Below are 23,071 nucleotides of genomic sequence, written 5' to 3' on the forward strand. Positions count from 1 at the left end.
CCCCGATCAGAGAATTGACAAAGATAGTCAAAAGGATAAATTTTTACCAAAACTTGTTTTGTCGGGTTTACGCTTTCAGATTTCTTTTTCGGTACTTCCGAAATTATGAGTAGAGCCAAATTAAATTCAAGAACTTGTCAACCCAAGACAATAAAAATTTCAAATAGTCCTTGGTTAGACTAACTCGTTCTCCATTAACAAGGTTATAATATCGACAGGGCCTCGCAGGTGGAGTTCTATTATTTAGCCATCAAGTAGCATCGTTCGGTATGGTGCCTTGATGACAGCTATAATTAAATATGAATTCATGCGAACATCGTAAGAAACCCATAATTACATTGCTCATCAACTACTAAGGCTATTAATTCTAATAGGGCCAGAAAAGAATTAACGTTTATTAACTTATTATAAGTTAGATTTTGCACGTAATTACCTGCATAATTAAAAATATTAAAGAAAAAAGAAAAGAAAGGGGGAAGGCAAAAATAGAAAAATCTGGGAATGTATTATGTATACATATTCCAGTATATTGTTTGCTCAAATTTTCACCTAAAAAATTCGTTTATTCAGAAGTTATTCTGCCGTAGCATCCTGATTATTCAAATTGTATTCAAATTATTCATGAAGTTTTCTATTTTCTAAAAAGTAATTTAAAAAATAGTTTTGAAATATTTAATTTAAAAATTAAATTAACTCGAAAAATCCATTGAAAAATAAACGAATGTCATAGCGAAAAATTGCCAATCTAATAAAAGAACAGCAAATTAAGAGACAGGATATAATATCATAACAGGGCCGTTAAACGAAATTATTATAATTATATTCTTTTCATATAGAGTAAAAGAAAAATTCCGAAATTATAATAAGCAGTTTTTCGAACTCGACCGACAATCAACGAGATCTTTATAAATTAATAATTACGGTATGAGCAGGTAGAGCCAGTTGTCGTTGCTCCGAATAGAGACATATGGCAGCAGCTGGTCCTGCTGTGCAATGCAGCAAAACAGGACCGGATTTTTGCGAATCCGAACGTACTTCGATTAGACTAATTAAAAAAAAATTGTCAACGAAAATCGCACCACTTCATCGATTGGCACGGTATCGTGTCGGTTCCATGACGAAGATGGAAATAATGGGTTTTCATTGAGTAAAATGAGAGAAACTGGGTTTATTCCTTTTTTTGTTTTAAAAAGCAAGTTAAAAGCCTTGATAAGTATAAATGGCAGAACAGAATTAAAATTTTAAAAGGTTAAAGACCACTCCCAGACAAAGACTTATTCAAGATTAATTAATTTCTTATTCGATGGACCACTTTTTGAAGTCATGAAATCATGTTCCATCGAGCAGAACCCTATAAAAATTATCCCAGTTTCAGGGCGAACCAATGGAAAACCCTTAATTGTTTCTCGCCAATTTGGTGTGGTTTTTAGGGGAACGAGACGTGATTTTCGGCAGTCTGCCCACGATTGATTGGAAAATTGCTTTTTGGCTAGTTTGTGTCAATCTCAGGAGATTTCCCATTAGGATTGGTCGGTTTTTCGGTGAGTCAAGTCATCGAAGAGACGCTTGTTTAATTATTTAACTGTTTTTGGGTAGCAATACATTGGCACGCATATATCATTACGCGACAGGTAATTGCTATCGATTGAACTATTCTTAAACAGTTGTGCAAAACGCTGTGTTGCAGGTAGATCGGAAATATCAACTGCATATCTTATCTAACTTTCGAAGTCTTCTAACTCGATTTTTCAAGCGAAATCTCCTCCGTAATATTTTGCCAGATAATTCAACTATGCTATCAATCTCTCTTATCTTCCCAGCTACTTATGTATTATCTAGAATTGCACTGCTCTCTGGGGCAATAACTAACCGAAGCGCATAGTTTTGGCTTTCGGAAACGAACGCTTCCAATTGAAATTACAAAATACGTTATACGAGAAAATTATAGTTTAATTAATTTCTGTCAAGCATCGCTTGAAACTTTTGTAATAATTCGTAGTTGTACTCCCAAGCAGCTGGTATGTCTGCTATGCTGCCGTTTGTTGTAGCTCAATTCAAACAGGCGTGAAAAATATCGGAGTCGCCGGTACGCCCCTTTGTCTATTTCGAAGACAAGTTAATTTTGGTTGTCTATCATCGACCCCCTTTACTTCCCACAAACAATACCAATCCCGAATCTTATGTTTACTTACCGTTCAGATGCTAATATTTATCACAATAGGTGATGCTTTTTTAAACTTTGGCAGTGCCAGAGGTGTCGGGGAAATAAAAGTTTGTTGCAGTATTAACGGGAAGAATGTGAAATGAACTTCGTTAGATCGAAAAGTTGGTTGGATTTGCTTTTTCATTTCATTTAAAATTCCTCCACTACGTCTATTCGTAACATCGATCTTACCTAATGATGCACTTGTACGTACATACATACATATAGCATCGTAGTGGTAAGATTAATTTTTTACTGGTATTCAGCAAACAGCGACTAGTCGTTGGTTTTTTCAAGTGGACTTACCTGAAACAAAGAAATTAAATTATTAATTGAAATACTAAATTGCAGATATAGTATTATCGCGTCGAGAGATAAGTCATTATCATCAGCGCCCACTTTTCCCCAATCCTCAATACTTGTTATTTTCACTAGCACAGATCTAATAGTTGGATCAGCAATGAGGTTAGTTCAGGTTAGAAATGAAGGGCAACAAATTCAATTGTTTTTGGTTCTTTCCTGCAACTTTTTTGAAAAGGAAAAATTTTGAATCAATTCCGTCAATGACATCTACGAAAAGTACCCTGTTTTGTGGAACCCTAAGGATTATATTGTAACAAAATAAAGAGCGGAATGCCTGGTGTAATAATAAATCTGTTGTATACATTTGTCACAACTTAAACAACGCCTTTTAAAAATGGTGTAGGAGTGCTAAACAAGAAATAGCAGAAAATGAGAACAGAGTGAATACTCCAAACCCGCTGAATATATCGAATTCATGTTTGAGTTGTCCCTTCTATTTGTTCCTCAACGCTCGTTTGTTCGTTCGTGCCAAAATGTTCAAATGTGAACCCACCTCCTTAACACCGCCATATTCAGACCTGAAATTTAATATCCAAAATGGAACTCTAATAAATTAAAGAATGTTTTTTTTCCGGTCATAGGTCCGCTGCACATCAAATGAGATAAATTGCACTTCGGGAATTTACTAAGCATTTTAGCAATTGCTGACTTCAATAATAAGATAAATGTTTTTTTTTTAATCGGCAATTGAGATATAATTCGCTTTTTCTTACGTACGCGGATCAAGCAGCTTATCAGATATCCCTAATTGTCCCCTATAATAAACATTAGGAAAAAGATCATTTTAAGGATCTACCTACTTAATAGCATTTACGTTCTATAATGTTTCTCTACTCGTATAGCAGAACAATCTAGTTATTACCACCATTTTGTGATTGAAAGTAAGTAATTGATTTCTCTTTTCATTTGCTAACACAAGGTCACTGTTGGATAGTTTAAGATATATCCATAGATTTCTGCCTTATTCAAACTCTTCGGTAATTGAATATAGAAATGCATTAATGGTATTGTTCACAAAAACCAGGTAACTTTTTGTAGAATACCTCATGAAACTCTAGCAACCTTACGGTAAGAGCTCAAGAATCTGCTCCCAAACTATTCCACCCAGTGTGAATTTAACAGATTTCAAATAATTAAGAAACATTGAAAATGAATTATAGACGCATAATTTTTCAATACCGTACACACCTTCATAAACACATTTATTCGGAATGTCTTTCGTATGCGGGCTGTCCATAGACCTCCTGCCTTATCTATCATTCGCCATTATGTATCACTCACACTCGCAACTGCCGCAAGAGTCTTTATTATGTCGTAAATAGGTATTAGCAATTGAGAATTTATATCAAGTACCCTGAAGAACTTACCAGAGAGCCGATAAGTAATGCGTTTAAATTTCAAGGCGAGGTCAAGATTTTATTGCATTACATTTCCTGGTTTTTTTCCTTCGGCGGATAAATTGGAAATATGAACTGCCGCCTTATGCCTTATGCCAACAATATGTATAGAATTAACCTATGGCGTAATGGCTGCCTATTGATTAAATTACGTCCATTATCCATTCAACAAGCGAATACAGCATACCCACCAAGAGATAGAAAGCTGTAGTCGTATTATGATCGTGAATGCCAGGGGCTCAACCGCACCCTCACGATTTTTGCGTTTTGGGGGCTAAACTTTGAAAACAATTATTGTCGAATCTGATTTAATATTACGAAGGATAAGTTTACTGAAAGCTACCGAAAGGGTGTGTTTAACAATATATTTTTCTGGAGATTGCGCGTTAACACGTTCGTAAAATGTATACAGAGTCACTCATTAATGACCTCCGTTAATGCACGATTTGTCATTAACGAATCATTTTTAAAATTTAATCAGTGGACGTCAACGAGTAAACAGAAAGGCTTTTGATTCCGGAAGTTCAAATAAAGGGTGAACCCTTTAAGATTTGGAATTTGAATTGACTATAAAAAAAAAACGAAAAAATATTTTTTCAAAATTATGAGTTTATTAGGAAGATTGAACCTTTCGATTTAAGAATGAAACATAACATCATTCAAATGACTGCCACGGCTGGCCTTACAGTACCCCATCCGATCAACTCAATTTTTAAGTACATTTTCGATTGTTTGGACTTCAATCTCATGAATGGCGACTTCAATCTTATGAATGGCAACTTTGATTTCGTGTTTCAAGGCCTCAATCGTCTCTGGATGGCTAGCGTAACACTTAGCCTTAACGAATCCCCACAAAAAATAGTCCAACGGAATTAAATCACGGTTCTGAGGCGGCCAATTGACATCAGTATTTCGACTGATTATTCGATTTTCAAAAACGGTGCACAAAAGAACGATGGTTATGTTTGGCAAGTGGCGCCGTCCTGTTGAAACCAAATGTCGTCCATGTTATGTTCTTCAATTTTTGGAACCAAGAATTCATTTAGCATGACACGGTAACGCTCGCCATTGACCGTAACAGCGGCTCCTTGCTCATTTTCAAAGAAAAATGACCCTACGATGCCGTCAGACCAAAAATCGCACGAAACAGTCACTCGTTGTGGATGCATCTGCTTCTCCGTAGTAACGTGTTGATTCTCTGATCCCCAAATGCCACAATTGTACTTATTGACATAGCCTCCGAGGTAGAAATGTACTCCATTGGAAAAGATGATCTTTCGGTAAAAATGCTCATCTTCGACCAAGCGACCTTCAGCCCATTGAACGAACCAAAAACACATCGGATGGTCATAAGACTTCAGTTCTTGGACTAATTGAACAATGTAGGCTTTCATACCGAGGTCTTATCCAAAATTCTCCTCAAAGAAGTACGAGAAGTGTTCAGTTCTTGAGAACGATGACGAGTTGATGTTGATGAATGTTCAAGCACACTTTGGGCAATAGCAGCAATGCTTTCGACTGTGCGCACTGGACAAGAACACGAACGGGTTGTTTTGTCCAATAACGATCCAGTTTCACGAACTCGCTTCACAAATTGATCCACAAACTGCGTTGAAGGCGCTTCTTTTTTGCCAAATTTTTTCCCTAAATTTCTTACAGTTTGGGTAGAAGACTCACCACTTAGGAAGCAAGTTTTCAATATTTCCTAATTTTGTTCAAGCGTAAAGCGTCCCATTTCGTAAACGTCAAATACAAAACTAATTTTCTGTCAACTCATGAATGTCATTATACCTTTCACAATCAAAATGACCCAAAATCTAAAATTCCAAACTTTAGATGGCCCACCCTTTATTATCAAAATATCTGAAGAATTGAATGAGCTACAAGAAAATCGGAAAACATTTTTACACCTTAGTGGCATGCTTAGCTAGCTGCTAGTGCTTAGTAGTCTCATTGATATATTTCTTTTCTTCGTCTTTGAGAAATTTGTGTACACCCGGTGTATAACGAAATAATCTTTACAAATCCCTCTCTATGTCATATTATTCTACGTATTGTTATATGTAGCGGATGATTGACAAGGCGACTTCGGTAAATTCCGATTTCTTGGTTCTCGTCTTATCGTCAACATTCTTTGCTTTATCGCAACACATAATCAATCAATTCATTATTATCAAATCCAATCCCACAAGCATATAATACACCTATAGTATACCTTTAATAATATTATCAGATACAGTTACCTTACAATCAGATCCCCAGATAACTTCCTGATTACCTTTATCATAATAAAATCTTAATTGTCCGCTTTTTATAAAACGATCAGAGATGATCAGTGGTTGCGGGAAGAGGTTTTTTATTTATAATGTCAAATGTTTCACCCCAGTGCTTATTATGAACTGCGGTAGGCCGAATTCTATAATGAAGCATATTGTAATAACCATGTTCTGATATTCCCAATAATTGCTGGCCTCGTTACAACCACTCTCTATTGTACTAATTTAATATATCATTTCAGTCGTAAGAAATTTTTCAAAACCTTTGAAAACAAAACGATAAATAATGCCGGCGTGTCAAGCACGTAAATGCTTATAAATTAACGGGTAATGTATGTTTGGCTCTGACTGCACTATTTTACATACATACCCGCTTGACATATTGGATCTACGGTAATCAGGGTGTAAATGTATATAGCTGATACCGTATTTTCCTGTAATAAATCCGACATAGTCGAGAAGTTGCTAATGAAAATGCGCCTTGAGCGCCTCTGAATACTTCGGACCTCAATTTATTGGTGCCTCTAGGCCTTGACTTTTATTGTTGGGATATTTACTGCAAATTTCTACTGGTTATTAGCTAAAATAGCAATGAAGTAGCATTAATATACATCCACGAAAGCTGCATGCAGATGGTGAAATAATAAAAGAGTATGAAGGTCTTCTATTGGTCAAAAACCAAATTGCCCTAACAGATAGGTCGCTTCTACCGAAGAGAATGAGAGATGTTTAATCAAATTGCCTTTTATTATACGGTTTCTATTGTATTACTTCACCTATATTAGAAAAATTATAGGGTTACCATAGTAATTTGGATTAAGCAGACCTTGGCCATTTTAATATAGATTGCTATTTCGTGTGTATAGGTCTACTTCTTAGATGAAGGATGTCCTGAAATTCAATATGTAGATGAAATCAGTGATTTCATTAGAGCGCTAGGTGACAAATTGGTTTTTGGCTAACTAAGAGTTTGGAGGGTAAAGCTTTGCTACTACTTATAGTGACTACTCTGAATGAATTAATAAAATGCATTTCTGGTTACATCTCCCTTATCGGGGGACAGCAAATTTTAGATACCTAGCCCTTTTCTCAGACTTTTGGATTTTTAGATATTGTTAGAGGGTCTGAACGGTTAATCACAATTACTTAAGTACAGAAATAATAACTGAGAATTGTTTTAGTATTATTTATTCACGCGACCACCCACGATCTTGTCACTGTCCCAACAATACCAAATGAATCTTTCAATATTTGACCTGAAAGTAACCAGACCGTGATCGAACAGTGACTTGATCGATAATATATATAGATCGTCCTTTTCTGAACTCAGGATCTGAAGATTGTAGAAGACAGCTTTTAAACCTGACTTACGTATTTAATAATTGAGGATGATTGCGGTACAATTAAATGAGCACTTTAGCTTGCCATTCTGTTATGTTTTCTGATATGTTAATGGCAACTCCTAATGTTGAAGTAGTTATTCTATAGATGCCCTTCTTTTTTATGGCAACATTTCTTTGCTTTGACATTTTTATTGCTATTTATATCGAGCTATTAAACAGTTAATTAAAAGCTGTTCAAATTTAACTAAGCGACACCCGTCGGGTGTCCTCCTAAGGCATAGAATTAATTAAATAGAACTATAGCTAGCATCATAATTCAGAGTGTCATAGCCACATGCACTTATATAAAGAATAAAGACTAACAACTCAGCCAAGTAGAGCTTAACAGAATAACAATTATTGTTTGTCTTTACAATTAGGAAGATATTAGAGCCAGACCGTAAGTGATATTAATAGTTATTTAACCAATAGGTGTATTAATTAAACGATTTAACGCGTGAGCGAAGCGAGTTAATAGATACACACACAAGAGATACAATACACGAGTTAGCTACAATATTTTCAGCGAACAGCAAGCATTAGCCATGGTTCTTGTGGAAGGTTTCATTTCAGATTTAATGTAAACAGACTAATTCATGATTTCAATTTGAAAGAGAAGTTGATGGAGTATTTTACTGGGAGTATGGGAATTGCCTTTTTTAAAAATTCAAACTTAATTATAGCGACAGGATCATGCCATAAGGTCTTTGTGCTTAATAGTAGCAATAGCAAAAATGACAAAATCTAATGTTTTATAGCTGAAATCTCCCTGTTGCGTGTACGTTATATAGGACAACAATATCCTCTTTGTTGATTTTGGGTATAATTGGCTGGCTATACTAAGATATTAAAACAAAAAAATTATAAAATTGAGTGTTAAAATTCACGCATGCGCACCAATCCCAACGATATGTGTTCCCTACGAGTACTGACATGCAAGAGTGGTCGAAATACGCTCAAATTACAAAGCAGTGGTTGAAAATAACAGCGAAACATTTAAGTACCATCGAGCATTAAGGGGTCAAAAGCCAAGTAGGTGGCATAATTTTAAAAATGGCAGCTTCAAGCTGAAGTTCAACTAATATTTCCTCATTAAATTTTTGTTACCGCTATTACAAGACCGTTTAGCAGATGAAACACTAATTACTAGAGATCCTTATTAAGTATTTACAATATCATTGCAACGTACTGAACATTATTGTATACTTGGTGACTGATGGTGTAGGCGTATTAGTTATTGTCAGCTGCAAACGTTTCAGTTGTAACATATTTGAGCAATAGTTTACCTTTCCTACAACATTAATACGTCCAATCCGCAAAAAATGGGCACGATTTATACCGTGTCTTTGTTGGCAGCGACAGAATTTGCATAATTTGCTTTATAACGAATTGATCACAATCATGCAATTAATACCTCTCATTCATTTGTTAAGTTGGCTTTATGATACCGTATGGGAATACCTTTTTTCGACTATTGAACTGTCTACAGAAAAGAATGGACAGTCATTTGTAATTATTCGATTGGATTTACGATAAGATTGGACATAGATTGAAAACATTTCTGATTTAATTGTGACATTATAACCGAGACATCAAAGGCAAGGAAACTGAAAATTAGTGGTGTGAAATAAAATCGTTTCACGGAGTTTATAACAAATTATAGCAATGAATGGATTAGCTTAATGATATTGAGGCCGCTATGCAAATCCGGCGGACCGTATTTACGCAACAATTCTCTACGCATATTAAACAACAATTAAAGATGCGTACAATTTCCACCCAGTAATCCAAAATTATACGTTTAGTATGCAAAAGAGCTTAATGCTTCTGTAAACATTATTCCTCCTTTTATTTCCGAAATAAAAAACTTAAACCTCAGAATTACTGCAATTAAATTCGGGAATACATTAGCGGACCGCAATCGCCAGACTTTATTGCACATGTAAACAGAAGGTTGGGAACCCTGTAACCATTGTAACACAGGTAGTACAAGCGACAGGGCCGGACTCAAACTTGAGACCTGCCGCCGGAAATTGTTGAAGTGCAAAGTGTAGGTGTATCACAGGCAGTTACAAGAAATCAGTCCTTAAAGTGTCAAACATTAATGTAACCAGTTAACTTCTTGGCTAGGAACATAAAGGCAGTAAACCAGTGATGTAAGACTATGACGCATACTAGAAAGGCGTGTTTAAAAAACTATAAGGTAGTGGTTGTCGGGAAAAATAAAGCATTGTGCTCCCGCCCATGCGAGTCACGCCAGGGAGTCAGATGATGTTAGTATTAAATCCATCAGACAAATCAGTCAATTGATGTTGAATTGAAAGATCCCATTATGCAAACTTGGCAAACTAGAAGTTAAGACACTCTATTGATCATGGACGTAATATAGGCATTAAGCAATAAATGTGAATATTTAGAATGACCAATGGCCACAAAACTTTACGGAACATCCTCCATTACCTTATGATATAAAGATAGAAAAAAAATGTTTTCCAAACTAGAATCAAAAAGCAGAATGAACAATTAGAAATATCCTTGTTGGAGAATCTTGATTTAGCCTTGTGATGGAGCACAATAAATTCATATTTTAATAATTGTCTTTTGTCTCCTGGAAAAATTGTATTAGCAATTACAACATTGTTCTGCCGCAGCCTTCAACAACGTAGACTAAGGAAAAAACCCTCGATTTAAGGCAGCTCATCGATATGTGTTATTAATACTTAACATCAGTATTCTTGATCTTTCCTTAAACCTTTCCGAGCACCCTTCTTTGAAGCTAGTATACGATTGCTACCGATACCGAACCTTTAGAGGTCAAGATCGCACTGTAGATAATTAGGAGTTATCCTATCATGGGTCAAAGTATATGGTCCCTTCTACAAGTTGTTCAATGATGAATCATCAGTAAAAGTAGCATCTCCTAATGTGACAATTTCTGAGCATGATGCGGTTTCTTTATATTCCTCAGAGGTACAGAGGGTGCCGATATATTCTTGCCGCTCTTCCTAATGTTCGGCGGTTAACATAGTAAAATCTATTATTTAGCGCTTCGGATGTATCATCGACTACAATGAATTGGTGTTCTCATGTTCCTGTTCCTATTTAGGATTAACGCCAGTGTTATGTTGATATTTGATGGTGATCTGCGATTTGCTCTTTCTGAGCTCATTCATCCTGCTTCCATTTTCAAGCAACTGTAGGCGGTAAATTTGATTTGAATACGTAGAATTTGGAAAAGTATTACAGGATACCATGTAATGGCAACAAATAAAGCAATACCAACCCCACCTGGCCCAACCAAAGTACCTCCCAACAGAGTATGACCCAAAACGGAGCACTTTTATATTATCTCAACAATCAAAAATTCCCGGTATTCTTCAATAACGGATAAGTCGACAGTGCATCGCAAATAAAGTCCCCAGTTTATATCTCAGGTATGAATACGGTCATCCTCCTCTCCGCCCAGATCTAACTACTGCAGATCCCATAAAAGCAATAACGACTGGACGGTAAGTATGAATTATCGGAAGGTGGAAAGGTTTTTCGCGTCTTGCTCGCAAATTAACAATTTCTGTTTATTAAAAAAAAAAGAACAAGTTAGTGGACTAAGCTGTCATTATTTATGCCGCAATTATGTTAATGAAACTTTAATTCTTCTCTGGGACAGCACTAGGCCTGTCCTGGCGCATATCAATGCTAATATACAATATAATATGTGTAAAATGTATATTTAATGGAAAGTTAGGTATTAGAGTGCGAGCTTCATATTTGCGAAATAAAGATTTTTCTGGTGAGTAACAATGTAAAACAATGCACTGAAGCTCGAATATCTATTGATATCATTACCATTCGAGATTTAAAATTGCAAAAATTAGGAGAATATTATGGGATCTTCATTGAACGAGATTTCGAAGATTAAACTGAATGATCCTAAAACTTAACGACATATGAAAATTCTTCCAAGAATAATAGCACATATGTATAGGTCTTCTAGTGCAAAAATCGATGTATGTCCTAAAGTACGTAATTTCATTGCCAACACTCACGTTCAAAATACAAAAAGTTTTCAACGAGAAATTCGTCGAAGGTAAGTAAACAATAATTATGTGGATGAACTGTAACCAGTACTTGGACCTCAGGGTAACCTACCCGTTAACGTTTAGTAAGTTCCCATTTTACTGATGATTTCTTTACCATAAAGTGTTATTTTAAGAACACAGACTAGTGTGACTATATTCCACGCTTATTATTAGTGTTTTTCGATATGCCAAAGCAGTTAAACAGCCGGGGTAAGAAGCTTGTTACTTCCTTAATAGAGTATTTTGAACAGGAAAAGAGCAACAATGGCCCTTTGTTGCTATTGAATGCCATCAGAGAAATATGTTTATCGTTTTTATTAAATTTTCGCAGATTGTATATTAATTTTGTGACTTGTAGCGAGTGGCTGCAACATAAGAAATACTGAATTAATTATATAATCAGCAACACCACTGAATTGCAGCGTTATGACGTGCATCGGTTTTTGTACTGGATGACCCATACATATCATCTCCTCAGCTGGCTTTGCAGCATCCAATAATAATTCAGAAACCCTCACAATTGCTCACATATATGATTTTCCAGAGATTCATTTTGAAAATTCAAGACTCAAAACTTGGAGAAAATTCTTAGTGAAGAGAGGGTGTGAAGTATTGCTTGGAAGTTGATCATATGAGGGCGATAAAAACTCAATTGCCGATAAAATCCGAAATGGGCGATAAAAATGGAATATGATAGTTGTTAGTGATAATGCTGCAATTTTGCAAAAGAAATTAGTCTAAATTTACGAGCTAAGACTAATTCGGCACAATATTAAAAAAGTAATATTATTTTGAGTATTTACGTATTTACGTTAATTAGTATCAAATTGTTTCCTATTTCTATATAATCTTCAAAAAGCAATTATTATCAAAAATTAATTATTTTCTTCGCCAAAGACGTCTCTGCCGATAAGCGTAACATTTTTCTTAAGGCTAAACTGAAAAACGACTCATGAGTACCAAATGCATTTAAATTTTTTCTACCTACATGGAACAGTTATCGAAAAGTTCGACTATGTGCTCTTTGAATGGTTGTTGATATTGAACTGAATGCTTTGAATTTAACCATAAATTCTTATATCATATGCATAGAACTCAATAAGATTTAAAGATTTATGTTTCTTGACAAATCGATGAAGACCATTTGTTCCGCAACATAATTCACTATACACGGTAGCTTGGCTTAGATCGAGCTTTCATGATGTAAGATGTATAGATGTATCCCGTTGATTAATATCCTAGGGCTATGTTATTAATATACCTTTAACTTGCTCTATTTAATAATAATTAATTATTACGATGCATATCTAAGTACATAAGTTCTAGTGTTAAGACAATAATGTTTCTGACATCTGCAAATGTTGTATAGGCAAACATTAGCACAGTTGGCTTTGAGTCTTGTATTGAACATTGCTAATAACAAAATGAGGGTAAAACGTTAAATACCGAAATTGTAAATATTATAATATGCAGGGTATTTCATAAGAATTTAAGATTATTTTAAGTAAATTTGGAAGAAAACATATTACAACATTTTCTGAAAGTGCAATTTTAGTGAAATATAATAACTTAAAGGCTATTATAGACTATATAGCACTGAATGATCTTGCCACCCACGAGGGACCTAGATCAGAATATCCATTTCAAGCCAGTTTTAATCCCGATTATCAATAATTAGTCGTATTCTCACGTGCCCCTTAAAGTTAATTGTTGAGCACCAGAAAATCCGACTGGTCAAAACTAACATTATTCGACTCTTCTTAGCATTTACGTCAATGCCTTAATCACTTATGATCACCTATTGTAAAAACAATATCGATAATTGGTAAATATAATTTAGTACTTGTACAACCTGAGGCGTTAAGGTGTGGCAAAAATAAAATAGCGGAAAAGTGTAGTGCGGATGAATATAAATGTAGGAAAAATGATTAGCATGTCTGTAAAAGAAACAGAACTGCAGAAGACAGACGCTGCTTTAAACCGATTTTAAAAAGTTACATTTCATTGATGAAAAATATCGATGTACTCAACCAAAGACGATACACGTCCAAGAACGTTACACAAAACATAATGTTATGGAAACCCCTAACTGACACTTTATCACTTTATTAACCCTCGAGAATTTCAAAAAAGTAAGTGGTAGTTCGGATCAAACACCTTGCTTTAATTCCCAAAACGACCGCTTCACAGCCTGTTCCGATTTCCGCTAATTTACAAAACCTCCGCTGCCGCGCCACTTCGAACCCTTAAGGGAACGTAAAAATACACCGCCGTTTTAACCAAAAGGGCCCAGCCAGACTTGGCACAGAGTCAAAAAGCAATTTGAGGCTTTCAAATCCATAAAATCGGTAAATAGATTTACTTCTCTTTGGAGATTTGGATAAAACAGCGGCGCATTGTTCCAGTTTTGTTGTTTGCGTTTCCATCTCTGCATAAAGCTGTTTTTTTCTTCGATTGCTGTTGAGGTTTAGAATCGTATTTTTGTGGATATATGCGTGTTAGTTGTGTTATAGTACTTTATATTTTTGTAAGTCAGTTGTAGGTTTTAACAGAGACTATTTTAGAATTTAGATGGTCTGGTCAGATTGGTTGGTTGATGGTCCGTCTGGTTGTAACCTTCCATGGGAAAAAGCCCCTGATAATATAAATCCGACATCACCTGGAAGATGTGACTTTGGAGGGATATTATATATTGTTGCTACCTGCAGTCTCCAATATCTAAACATGAAGGGTTTAGCCCAAGGCAAGAAATTTTGACTATTGGAAGACTCACCTCACTACAAAGCGTTCGTCGATTTTAAAAACTTGCTTGTTGAAAAAATAGAGTTACCAATCCTGAAATAATTAAGCTTCACATCTACAGCTTTATCCAATACATCGATTTCTCCCCTTTTTTAAGTCTCATTTGTGTCACGCTCTTATATACTTAGTTCGTTTTAGCTTTTTAGTGTGCTTTCTTTTATTTTCTAGAAAACTATTAGAAGATATTTCTTGCGCCATAACAACTGCAATAAGCAGTAACGGCCAAGATGTTTCAGTGGCCACGACTAAAACTTTATTGACTCAGTTTTATAAGGCGGGTTTTTACTTTATAAGCCGCCAACTGACAGTGGTCGCTGCACCGCTCTTCAAATAAAACAAGCGTTAATAAGGAAAATGGCATTTTAATGTCCCTCTGGGATTTATTCGACCCTTATCTCGGATTTTTATTACGCCTTTAAAATGTTATTGTTCGCCAATGGTTTCTGGGAAAATTGCATGTCAATAATTTTTTAAATTCTGTGGATTGCATGTTCATATTTTGATCCCTAATACAGATAAGGACCACATAGCACTGAACGTATAACAGCAACGCCCATGGTAAATGTTCTTCTATTGTAAGTGGCGACTTTTTGGAATCTGGAAAAACTAAGAGTCCTTATGCCTAATAACGATAACGATTCTGGATACTCAATAGGCAGTGAGTTTTTAGAATTTCATTTGGCTTATCAAATTTTATATTCTTCAATTTTGACATTTTTTTCTTTCTATTCCATCATTTTTTTTAACATCAGGACAAAAAAATTTTCACTGACGATATCCAATTGGCCCCATGAGTTCTTTGATGTTTAATCCGAAACTCCAAAAAAGTTTCAACAGTGTACTAATTACACCTCGGATTATACTCTAAAAATTAAGCTTTCATATAAAAAACATGGTGCTGGAGACGTCCTTTGAAATTTCCAAATTTACCAATCCCGAACTTCCGTCTTCCTCTGGATAAAAATATTCATCGCTCGTCAAATAGACGTAGGCACCTTGTCATCATTACATACTTGACGAGAATGAAAATTCGTCTCCTTCAGTACAGATTTCTTCAATGTACTCGTGTATTCATTCTCGTATGTGACAGTAAAGTTCCTTATTTAAGGTAGAATTTACTCGCTCTTCCAGACATGTAAGCTTTGTAACACAATCTGATCGCTTAGATCGTCGAAAAGTAAGTTAGTTGAAGTTAGTCCAGGTCTTAAATTCGCAACTGCTTCTCACTTACAAGCTTTTAACAATGTGGAATATCATTTTTCAAAGTTCTACCAACAGACTCCAATGCGGAAAAGCAAGAAGAAACTACAAGTAGACATCGAATTGTCGAGAGATGCAATGGATCTCAATGTGTGAAGCAACAAGTAACAAAAGTATTTTTTATCATAACAGGCAGCCATACAATAGTGAAATCTACCAAACAAACGAAGACTTTAGAGCAAAATATTCTCGATTCGATAATAGGACTGGACGTATTGCAGTGAATCTCCGAATTCCACAAAAGTCCAAGAAATCCAGTATGACGAATCTCCATCTGGAATCACTTGGGCGGTCATACGGTTAACACCAGTATGTCACCTTTGCAAAAAAAAACAGAAAAGTTGAAATTGTTTTCTGTGAATTGGATTGGATGGAATTTCACTATGTTAAGTATATTGCTTAAGAGCGTTTTATAGATTATATTCTATAGGTGACCCCAAAAAAGATGGAAGACTACTCATACCGAATAACACACATTTTTTGCTAAAAATCTTTTCTCTCCTGTTGAGAAAAAACATCGATTTGGACGTTTTTAAGGATTTATAAACTGTTCCATCAGATACCTCCGGGAATATTTCAAAAAAAGGACGTTTTACATACTCCCTTTCTTGGATTGAATCTATTTAGATCTTAGATCTAGATTCCATTTAATTTACAAACTTCAGTGCGATCTGATCTCGTATCTCAAATTCCACCTGACAATGTTTAATTTTCTAACTCCCTGAAAGTAATCTAAAAGTCGGAGCGATTTATACAAACCGAATTTTCTCTGGCCTGGAAAAACGTAGTTTCTGACATTGGAAGCGCAATATCTTACCCCAATTAGGACCGTTCGGTTTCTGGAATAGTTTTGTTTACTTACCTTCTTCGAAAGGGGGTTAAAGTTTATGGCCACCTTGCTAGATACTCGTATACTTGGCATGATTGCAATATTCGGTTGATGTGGGCGTCGTCCGTTAGTCGTTAGTTGGTCCTTTAACATGTGTCTCAAAAACAGGCATGTGACGATTTTAAAAAAATCGAACATGAAAAGTTGTCATAAGCTCAATCGATTAAGCTAATTCAATGAATCATCCAAGGTCAAATTAATTTTACAGCTATACTGTTCTTATGGAATGATCCAAGTACCAATTTTAATGCCGGATTCAAGAAACCAGCAAATCTCGATTCGATTTCCATTGTCATTTATGTTTAATTTATTTAATTTCAAGAATGAATTATTGTTCCTGGAAGAGGAAATTTCTATGGCCGTACCCGGGATCTTTCCAATTCTAAAAATATCTGAAATTGACCTACATAGTCTGAATTGTGCAGAGAAGTATATGCCTCGGTATGTGCATAGAGATATTGATAAATTAAGTGATTACTTTTTTCAGGAAGTAGCACTAAAAATACCTAAGTAGCTTCCCATTAAATGTTCCTATTGGGGGATGTATAGTCGTTCATTAATTAAAACATTCCCCAAGAAAAGCCCCTGAGGCCCTCGCTGAGGCATTGAGAAAATAAAGTTGGATTTAAAAAAAAAGTTAACGTAAGATATCTGCACAACATGATTGGGGTGCTGCACTTAACAACAGGGCGTGGAAATTTCCTCCTTGGCATTTCTGACAACATTTTCATTTTGGATACAATTTAAATTTGACATTGAAAAAGTTCCCCATTAATGTGTGTATGTAAAACTTCTGTATACCAAGGAGAAATAGAAACCTGGATGAAAACACTAGGAAGTTATACATATAATATACGGAAAACAAAGTGATGAATTTTTTTCAACCAAGGTCTGTTTTCTTTTCAATGTAGTTATTTACTGTATTAAAATATTTTTATTTGGCAAAAATCTGTGCAATCTTATGTAAAAGCTTTGGATCTCAACAAACTATAGTAATTTTATATCTATTCTAAGCTATAAAGCAAGCAGACAAATTTGGAAAGGGACAACTTTCAGAAATACAGACACACTAAGTAGAGAGAGAAGGTACTATTTGGAAAGAGTGGTAAGTCGTAAAGCTCTACTCATGTTAGAGCGCGAGAGAGAGTTAACCTCAGTTGTAATTAAGCGAGCATAGCAGATTTTGGCTCTGCTTTTAGATTAAAATGGTTTCAGCCAAGGTTCTAACGTAAAGAATTAACCGAATTCGAACCGAGACATGAATATTACATAGTTCGGGTTATGAACAGGGATATGACGAGATTGAAACAATATGTAATTGATTGAGGGCCGTTTGATTGACCATCAGTATTATGTTCTAGTAGATTTTAATTTGTAAAATTTCATTTTAAGTACTTGTCATCAAAGTTTTAAAAAGTAAGTAGGTATAGGTACGCCATAGAAGTACCTATACCAAGACCTTTACTTATCCTTTTAGTAGTGGCGTTACTGCCCTCTGAGAGATAGGGGGGTAAAACTGAGGACAGGGTGACAGATCGATGAGTACCCTGGTACCTTTATCAATTGGCATTCTACCCATATAGTTATCATGAAGTTATTGAGACTTGAGAACTGTTTAAAGAGTGGTGGATTAGTCTTGAAAACTGGCACCACTAAATCCATGAATCATATTTTCAAGTAAAAAATTTTATGAGTAGTTCAGAAATATTTTGGAATATTAGTCCAATCAGAAAATAAGAGAGAAAACAGGAGTAATTTCATAAACTGTTAGACAATGCAGGATTACTGGATAATGAAAATTGTTTTGCCATTGCTTACAGTGAATCTGTTTCTTAAGTTAGATGTCAATATTTTTGTGCAACATCAACAGAGATAGACTTATGTTTTATTTCAAGATAATATATTTTTTAAGGTTACTGCAATAAATCTCAAGGAATATTTTTCCAAACAAAGAGTTCACAGAACTAAACTTTAAAAAAAAAGTGCAACTACTACATGGTTAATATGTTGTAGCAATCAAATACTGCCATAAGGCAATTGGAAATTTCCGTAAGGCAATATCCTCTGTAATATCTCTCTAACCTCAAACCTCAAACTGCTGTATTATTTGAGTGTGTTGTGTCCCTGGATTTTAATATTGACAAATGGTCGTTTAATTTATTGACTTTATGCATATTAAATCTCTTTAGTATGTACCTGAGTAAGTACCTATCTATTAGAAAATATCAATTTAGTTTATAACTCAATCTCAATGAAAATACTGTATATTAGATATGCTGAGAGGTAGGTACATATCTCAATAACTTTTGGCCTCACTATACTAATAAAGGTCACTTTTCATAGTGATGATAACATATGTCCAAAGTAATCATATTAAGCCAATCAAGACACCAATGGTAGACTTGGTTTGTACTTATATATGTAGGTACTTAAATACTTATATTAACTATGCTACGAAATTCTATTGTTTTTTTAAACATTTTTTAATACAATGCATTTGCTGATTACTTTACTAAAGACATGCCAGGAACAGTCACAGGAGGATAACCGAGACAAAAATATTGATATCTCGATTTGAACTGAGGATACTTAGGCTTGGCCAGGGGCATTCCTAAGCTATGTGTTCTTGATTTTTATTATTCCTAAGTATTTTTTTTTCTTAAGAGTTTTTATCAAATGGGGAGAGGGAGGAGTGTTCTTATAAAAATAAGTACCAATAAAATATTAAGCTGCTGCAACAGTTTAGATACTACAGACTAAATAGAAAGTTGATTATAAGGAAGAACTAAATGACTATGTGGTCAGCAAAAGTTGAAGGTAGCCAAGGGTAGTGGGTAGTGGCTAGTTACGAAAACACATATAAAGAGTAAGTCTCAGTAAATCCTTAGGTAAGTAAATAGTTAAAAATCAAACAATTATATCTTGTAGAATATGCTATGAGTTATGATAAGGATAAGGTAAGCTGGTAACAATGATGAATGAAGTATGTATTTAAGGACTTACTTGGAAAGCTGCCTACTATATTTACACACCATAATACCTATTGATAATGACTAAATTAAATATTGAATTTGCAAATAGGCACAAATTTATTTTATGTATTAAAGTATATGTACATAAAGAGGCAACTGCAAGTGTCAAAAAAATAAACAAACCCCAGGTGTCAAAAATCAAAATAAACAATTGAAAACGGGCGACTTTTCAATTTCAACTAGATTTTTCTTAATTTTCTGACTGGTCAAGCCAAAATGAAATGGTCATTTCGGCAAGCCTAACCATTTACTTAGCGCTAAGGCAATAAATCAATACTGTATTCGTTAAATATATTAAAAAATTATAATACAAAGGTAATCAGAGCAATTACCTTATATTCATTGTTGAGGTTGTGTTCGGTGTTTATCCGGAAAAAGTTACTGTATCTGAACAAATATCACTCACACCACAGCTGTCACGGTACACAAAAATTTCCCGAGGGTTTCAACACCGACTTTAGTGAGAAAACACGAGAAAAAACGGTTCAAAATCGGGGAAAATACACCACGAAATTCAGTACATAGGCCAAGATTTCATTGCCATTTTGTCACTGAATTGCGGGGTTGCCAAATGGGGTTGTACAGATTTCCCCAAGGGCTTTCAATATAGGGATTTTTATTAGGAACAAATTATTATTATGTGCTGTCAATTTTGACTGCAAACTGCAGGGCACAGCACTCATATTGTTTATTTCTACAGAAATTAGCTTCAGAATAGAGTTAGCAACAGGACGTTAGCATAGGTCATGGGTCACGAAGTCTGCAGGTAAATATCTGCATCCTTATTTGATTTTTTTTTGTGTAATATATAATGGGTAAAATATTTTCTGAGGTTTTGGTCCATAAAATCCTTTAGGAAAATTTGCTCGTACGCCACTGATGATTTTTAACATTTCTCTTAAATTTTCCAATCTGTTATTTAAATTTTACCTCTCTTGATTTTTTGTCGAATTCTGTTCAGTTTCCTCAAAAATTGATTAACTTACCTCAGAGTTTCTTTATTTTGTGCTAGAGAATACATACCTCAAATAGTGCCATGCAATTCTAAAACACCCTGTATAATATAATCTTTTTATGTACTTATTTTTAATATTTATTAAGGCAAGAACAATTCATTTTGTTGTATATGTGGAAATGGACAAATTGAGCTGTGATTTCATTGTTTGTATGGAAGCTGCCTTAGTGGCAAAATTACTTGTAGCCGGAAAGAGCAGAGTTAAAATATTTTAATAATTAAGTAAGAAAAATATGGCGCCATATTGAAATTTTCGAAACGCGTCTTTTGCGACCATTTTGAACCCAAACATCAACTTGGATATCATAAGACATTTTATGTCCTTCGCGAATGCGCAAAAATATATCTGGAACCATACATGTTGAAATGGTGAAGTTAAGATCATTTCCGGCTAAACTGGAACACAGTTTTAGCTATACAACGATGTACATCACATTATTTGAAAGTGCTCAGAAAATTGGATTTCTTAAATAAAAAGCATTGGATCGAAATAGTTGCAACTTCATCAGCTTGTTAAATTTACAATGTTAAATTACCAACACTGATTTTCGGTTCAGACAAGCATATAACATTATAAACTGCAACACATAATTTAAAAACACGTTTGCTTTAACGACGTTTTTATTTTATTTTATAAAGTAAAAAATGTCTACATTCCGTATATTTATTTCAAGTATAGTTTTTAGCATTTTCCCTTGAAGTAAGTATATATTTGCATTGGCATTCTTACCTTAGCGAAGTAGGCTAATTTTTTCCCTGCGTGAACGATACTGCCCGATTTTTAAGCTTCTGGTAATTTTTCTAGCGAGATCAATTTCGTAGAAATGATGAAATTGACCCCGGTGCTACTAGGATTTCGCAGTTTTTATGGAAATTATCTAGTTGGCAAAGTTATCAGTAGTTTGAGGCAGTAAAGTTAAAGAAGGTTGGTAAGGATCCTAATGAAACCATTGCTTTTTTAAAGAAATTCAGTATAAAATTGTCTACCCTAAAAATTAATGTAGAATTCAAAATAGGGGTGAAAATTGTGCAGGATGTGTCAAAAGAACTGGAACAGTCAAATATCTGTCAAATCAATCAACACAAAAAAATTAAATTGTTTCTGGTGGTTCCTTTGCACGACCTCCATTTAAAAATCAAAATTGCAACGTTGTCAAATTTACAGATTATTCAGTATATTTACCATCTTTTTTGAATCAAGAATGAGATCGTAATTTTTATGCCATCCTAATACCAGAATTCAGATTCCTATTTTCCCAGAATAATAATTTTTTTAATTAAATTGATTATGAAGATTTGATAACGGTTCAGAATTCACCTAAAATAGCCGAAATGGTCATATAAGTGCCAATTCAATTAATGAAAGAAAACTAAATTTTATATCTGGGCGTTTCTCGTCATGATCCATGATTAAAAATCGAATTTGCAACGTTTTTAGATCAATTAAAAATTTGTAAATGTATTTTGAACTTGGCCAACTTAATCAAATGTTTAAAAAGTGAAAGATGCAGGCAATAATTCTGCAGCCATCCAGCATATTACAATCTTCGGATACTTCGGGAAGGCAAGCCAGAAGGACAACAATTTGGGATTCAAGTAAAGTTTATGGTTCCGCACGAAAACGCAGTGTTTTGAATGACTAACGATGCCAGCGCGACTCAGTTGAAAGCTATAATTGGTACTCTATCGAGGCCTCTATAGAACAGAGATGTATACAAGATGAGACTTCACCAAATAGTACAGCTTCATCCAAGTTGGATGTCTAGTTTTAATCAAAATATTGTTCAAATCTTCACGCATGGAATATGTACTTTTTTAGATATCCATATGGATATACTTTTCTATAAAACCCAATCTACTAAAAGCATAATACATCCAATGGACATGTAAAGAGGATATGTATGATACATATACAAGGTGTCAGTTTACTCTTAAAAAGTCCAATCCCCTATTGGATTTTAGATACTCTTTAGTCTCTTACGTCTTTTTTATATTGGTCATTCTTTTCGACTTATTTACAAGAGGATTTACGAGAGATCTAGGAAGGCACCGAGGTTTATATTTTATGGGGTAAATCAAAAGTCGATGCTTTCTAGTTTAATTTCCTTTAGAGGATTTCCAGATGTATTTCCAAGACGTTTCTCAACTATAACAAAATAAAATTTAATTTTTTCTAAGATTCATTCAGCACCTCTTCAAATCAGCAACTTCCCAATTATATACTCCCTGTACGTAATTGGAAAGCTCTGCCATTCACAAGAATTGAATGCACAAGAGTTTTAAAATTTGTTATAAATAATTCAGCAATAAGTGACGAATTTTTTTGGTAATCTTATCGCTTATCTTGGAAAAATAGTCTTCGAATTCTACTTC

The 23,071-nt window shown here is 34.6% G+C and overlaps 2 protein-coding genes across 3 annotated transcripts in view; one reads left to right on the forward strand and one right to left on the reverse strand.

Annotated features, from left to right (window-relative positions):
- LOC136419671 (ephrin-A5-like) overlaps window positions 1-20,221 on the reverse strand; it is a 313,490-nt gene extending 293,269 nt beyond the window's left edge. For both annotated transcript variants that reach the window (XM_066406194.1, XM_066406192.1), the window contains exon 1: window positions 20,016-20,221. The gene's annotated coding sequence lies outside the window, so the exon portion shown is untranslated. The remainder of the gene's footprint in view (window positions 1-20,015) is intronic.
- The window catches only part of LOC136419660 (UDP-glucosyltransferase 2-like), a 46,088-nt gene that overhangs the window by 10,238 nt on the left and 12,779 nt on the right, over window positions 1-23,071 (forward strand). The gene's annotated exons all lie outside the window — the stretch shown is intronic.

Source organism: Euwallacea similis, chromosome 3, assembly GCF_039881205.1.
Source record: "Euwallacea similis isolate ESF13 chromosome 3, ESF131.1, whole genome shotgun sequence".
Classification (NCBI taxonomy): Eukaryota; Metazoa; Arthropoda; class Insecta; order Coleoptera; family Curculionidae; genus Euwallacea; species Euwallacea similis.